Source organism: Medicago truncatula, chromosome 4 (genome assembly GCF_003473485.1).
Source record: "Medicago truncatula cultivar Jemalong A17 chromosome 4, MtrunA17r5.0-ANR, whole genome shotgun sequence".
Lineage (NCBI taxonomy): Eukaryota > Viridiplantae > Streptophyta > Magnoliopsida > Fabales > Fabaceae > Medicago > Medicago truncatula.
The window spans coordinates 43,883,832-43,889,831 of record NC_053045.1 but is presented as its reverse complement, the minus strand read 5'-3'; positions in this window follow the sequence as shown (position 1 = coordinate 43,889,831).

The window sequence follows — 6,000 nt, the reverse complement described above, 5'->3', positions numbered from 1 at the left end:
TTACGGCATCGACGTGTAGCAGTTGAAAATTGAAAACCAAATAAGTAACCAACCAAACGCATCTCAATGCTGTTTCTCCTTGATTAAATCAACTAACGGATTGTCTGCAAAATGGTTTAGTTGAGATGAAATAGGTCTTTTCTAAGTTAACCAAAATTTTGGTTTAGAATTTGTTTTCAGAATGCAACAACTTTGGAATTTTGAAGAAAAAGTTTGTCGTTCATTTAGGTCCAACTCGAGGTATTAATTTTCTCAATTACACGCGTTGACGATATCCAATTTACATTAAAAAATTAAGACTGGTGCTAGTCACACCCCAAAAAAAACTTGTTACACCCAAATTTATTTAAAATTTTACAATAATACCAAAATTGTCCTCTTTATGTAAATTTTTAAAAATCCATCTTTTATGATCATTCTGAACCCTTACCCCCTTTCATCCACAAATCACGCAACAAATATCTGAATCAACATCTTTGTTATTGATCTGTACTATATTCATAAAGGTTAGTGAATTTCATGAATTTCATTTTCAATGAGTTTATATTTGTTTATTGTTTGTTTTGGTATGAGATATGTTCAATTTAGGTTAGTGTAAATTAAGTTTACTTATGTTCAATTTAGGTTAATGTAAATTTAGTTTATTTATGTCAATGTAAATTAAGTTTACTTATTATGTTCAATCTAGGTTAATGTAAATTTAGTTTACTTTACGTTCAATCTAGGTTAGTGTAAATTCAGTTTACATGTATATAAGAGGTTAGTGTAAACTCAGTTTACTCAATCTAGGTTAATGCAAATTAAGTTTACTTATTCAATCTAGGTTAATGTAAATTCAGTTTACTTATGTTCAATCTAGGTTAATGTAAATTCAGTTTACTTATGTTCAATTTAGGTTAATGTAAATTTAGTTTACTCATGTCAATGTAAATTAAGTTTACTTATGTTCAATTTAGGTTAATGTAAATTTAGTTTACTTATGTTCAATCTAGGTTAATGTAAATTTAGTTTACTTACGTTCAATCTAGATATAAAAGGTTATTGTAAATTCAGTTTACTCAATCTAGGTTAATGTAAATTAAGTTTACTTATGTTCAGTTAATGTAAATTCAGTTTACTTATTCAATTTAGGCTAATGTAAATTTAGTTTACTTATGTTCGATGTAAATTAAGTTTACTTATGTTCAATTTAGGTTAATGTAAATTTAGTTTACTTATGTTCAACTTAGGGGTATATTAGTCATTCTAGGGTGTAACTTATTTTTTTTAGGGTGTGACTAGCACCAGTCAAAAATTAATTGACAAATAGTCTAAAATTTTTAACTCGAGATAAAAATGTCAAAATCTTTAAACCAAAAGTCAGAATTAAATTTAAACTTGACTCATTTATGCGTGTGAGTTTCTAATAACTCTTATCATTTGATCTCTTAATAAAAAAATACATCTTAGATATGAATGGGTCAATATTCTTAATCATCATCATTCACGTTCTTTTTCTATTAAAACCAATTTTCTTTTAATTTTCAATTAAAACCAGCGTTATAGTGGATAAGTGGTATATATTTTTGCTTCATAAAAGAAATCTGATAAATTCTATATTATGTTAAATTAACTTTTGTTATTCAATCCATAAAACTTGCGATTAAATTTGAGATATGATCATCCCCGTGAGCTTAGTTTAATTAGTAGGGATATCGCATTTTATATGCAGGAGCCGGGGTTCGAACCCCGGACACTCCACTCTCCACAATTAAATTGTGTGAGCTCTAGCCACTAGGCTACTTGACCAAAAAAAAAAAAAAATTTGAGATATGATCCCTCAAAAAAAAAAGAGATATGACACAATTTATTGATTTAATAGTGAAAAATATATTTATTTTCGGGTGTTCCGCTTATATATGGCGTCTTTTGTTTGTATTCTCAGATTCACTAGTATATGTTCGTCTTAAGCAAGGATCTGGTTGTTTAATAATATTTGATGTTAAAAAAAAAATAGTGGAAAGTATATTTATGTATGATATTAGATCATTTTACTCATATATAACCAAGCAATTGAATTCAGATGGTTAATGAGTTTCACCAAAAATGAATTGTTCAAGAGAGTTAAAATTTAAATTTTAGGTAAAACAATTTTTCGTCATATTATATTTATCTCCCGACTAAATTCGGAAAGGTTATACATTATCAAACAAAACTCTATTAAACAATGGCTATTCTCCATTTTTGTTGGAACCTAATACTATTGAACTCACCAATTTTTGTTTTCATTATGAATTGTGAATATATATTTAAAAAAGTAAGAGTTTTCTCAAACCTAACCTGACCTAACTATTTTGAACCAATTAATTTTTATAGTAACTTTTATTTTTCTTGCAAGTCTACCTTTTGGTCATCTTATATTGCGAATCATTTGATTCAAGAAGAAATATTTAATTGGTCACTAATCAAATAAAATATGTTTGGACACACTCACATGGATATATAAATTTTAAACAGAAAATAATTAAATGGTGTTAAATGATGTGATTAAATTACTTTTCTTTAAAAAAATCTGGTAATCAGGAGTTCTACCGCAAGGTAAATAAAGTAGTTGTTTCATTCGAAAGTTGAATTCAAATTCTTCTAAACTATTCGTCTTTTGGATACACATTAGCGGCCGTCAAAGAAAACATGCATTCACTCAATCCAAAAGAACATATTTTATTTTTTTGTTTTATAATTTAAAATATTAATCTTTAATGTGGAGCTTTATCGGGCAACTATCAATGTATGAATGTTTGCTGCTCCGGACTATTAGGATGTGTAATCCATTATCTTGAAGGAAATAGTTCTTTTCCCATATGTTTTTGTTCATTTTTGTCAAAATAGTCAAGCGTGAGTTAACTCACGTAGATGTATTCTCAACATGAGTTAACTCGCAGGTGTATTTTTCAGCAGGGATGAGCAAAATCAGATGGGAGAAGAGCAATTCTATATCTTAAAACAGTCTGGTGCATGGACAGCCCAAGTTTCAAAAACACCCACTTCAACATTTGGTCCATGTGATGTAGATTTTGTAGGTATGTTATTTGAAAATTACTTTTGGACAACTTAAAATTACTTAAAGATACACAAAGAAATAAGTATTGACCTAAAATCAAATTAATAGAGAAAGAAAACAAGAACATAATTGGAGTATGAAAAAATTTGTCTACAAAAATATTCTAAAATGATTGTATAAATATCATTGTTCTAAAAAAAATTGCTAATATAATTGACTCTGTTTGACACATTATTCACACAAGATAATTTGACAATATTTTTTTTTTTGGAATTTGACAATATTTTTTGTTACCATTATTTCAAAATGTGATAGCATGCAATACGTGGAATTTATCTAGATGAAAATTGTTTTTTTTTAATAAGGGATCGGGATGAAAATTGTTAAATACGTTTTTTGTGGTAGGCGGAATTTGAATCCAACTAAGCTAAGTTAAATTCATGATGACTTTTAATACGTAATTATCGTTATTTCATAAATTTGATTTTTAAACTATTAAAATAAACTAAAAGGTCTTTAACCTATCCTCCCACCTTCAATTTAGTCTTTCGAGAATGACCAAATTGATGGATGGTGATATAATTAAATATTTTTTTAGTATTAAATATTGATGAAAGAGTGATAATTTGAAGATTAAATAGACTATATTAAAATATTAATTAAATGTCAAAATTAAAACAAAATAAAAAAGTTCTCCTCCGTCCCAAACTTGGTTTGTCACCGTTTTTTTTTCTTTTTGATCTATTAAAGACGGGTTATCTAGAGTCAACTTTGACTTAAAATTATCTCTCCCAAATTTTTCTTTTTTAGTTGAACAAGTAATTTTCACATACTTTGAATCTTATTTCGTTTGTTTTTGTGATTTCGTTGTCTTTGTACGACTCTTCTTGTTTTGATTTATCGTCTTTGTGCGGTGTTGATGCTATGAAAATAGTTATCTATTCTCCAATGCATACAAAGTGCAAGCATACACTGTCACAACATGTAATAAAGAGCAAGTATTCTTTTAAAAAAACATGTAATTAAGAGTAAGTAAAGTATCGATCCCACAGGGATTATCGTAGATAAGTTTTAAGTATTTTCAAATACTAAGTTTAAATTATTTGAGATTCAAAAAGACGAATAACAAAGACAAAGTTTATACTAAAGTAGTAAAATATAGAAGTAAATGGAGCATGTAAAAAGGAATTGGAGATTTAAGCGAAAAGATGTGGTTAAGGAATTAAATTGGTAAATATAGAGGTCTGCAAGATTTAGAAAGCTACAAATCTGATATGGAAGCTATAGAGTCGTAAAATTTCATGAGGAAAGATGTAAAGAGCTATAACTTTGCATAGTTTCCTGCCAACTTGGTGGCCACTCGGAGTGTTGCGCACCCAACCTTCCTGTTAAGTACGTGAAGACTATTGTTTGGAGTACAATCACATAACCTTAATACGCAACGTTGCTAGGCTAGATCATCAACATTTCCCACTAAAATGCTATTCTACCAAGCCTTTGACCCATGACAAGAGTTCTAGTTGGATCACAACACATAAAGCCTCTTCCAAGATATAGTACTCGTGCAAATCAGTCTATGTTGATCCCTTCACCTCTCGATGCATATGGACTAACTCATGTTAAACAAACATGTTTCATTCCCACACCCTCTCGGTCTCAGGGAACTAAAGTATTGAAATCAAAATAGATCAAGTTTTACTTTCAAATATTTTGAGTGAAATCAGTTTGTTTGAAAGAAACTTTAAAAGTTATAACAAACTAAACTTGCAAACATAATTATTACCTAATCATTCTATAACCACAAAAGTGATTACCTTATAATGAACTTAAACACAAATAAAAAATGGAAAAGATAAGAGATAAAAACATAATTGCCTAAATCATTAAATAAGATTAGAGTTAACGTAAGACAAATTACAATCCTCCGAGGATAAATGTGAGTTCTTTGCAACACTTTCTTAACAATTTACTATAATGACTTTAAGACTCTAAGATTTTAACTACTATGCCTTCAAGATGAAATGGATGAAAGTATGCGATGAAAAAGAATGATTTGAATCTCCAAAGACGGTGGTTAGGGTTGATTGGAGGCAGTAGCCTCCAATCTCTATTCTATTAAGCACAACAACACCACTTGCACATCTTGAAAATGAAAGCTCGTTGTCCTTTTACAATACAAATCATTTCTTATCCCTTAGTGCTCTTATGGTATTTTTTCATGTTATGGTCTTTTTCTTAACCATTAAGCATAAGAATATACCTTATCCTTTTTGTGTATTATCCGAGACTCTCTTATCTTTATCTCCAAGCACAAGATGTTATGGGTCCACTTTAGTGCATAAAAACCAAGTCTGATATATCGTAACGATGTAACTTCCTACATTGTAAAGATGTGTCCTTCAATACTTTCTTCTACAAGTTGTTAGTCTTATCTCTTTTAAATTAGCATATTCCTTCTTCCTTGTACTAATTTTTTAGAGCCAATTCATGCAAACTTGGTCCTTAAGACTTGCAAATAATGGATCCAAGGTCGTACAAATGCATGACCCGTACTAAGAGATCTTCAACGCTATAGCCACAGACTAATTTCTAGCGCTACAACTTCTTACATCGTTAGCATGCTGCCAAACGTTATACCTTTGAACATCTTCACACGACATGTCATCAAATCGACACTAGAAAGCATAAAAAGTTTCTAAAACTCAAATAAACATTCTTAAAACAATACAAGACTAATTTCACTAAATAAAAGGCTACGTAGACTTTGCTTGTTATTAGGTGTATCTTTTTATTTTCCGTCCTAGTGCTAGGTTGAAAGGTTAGCTTTGAACAAATGAAGATTCAATCACTAATATTAACGCCGTCGTCAATGTTGGAGACTCATGGATGTCGTGAGTTTCTTCGTAGATTCATTATTGTTTTTTTGAAGGATTTTAAATCTATACTGTATCAATGTATTT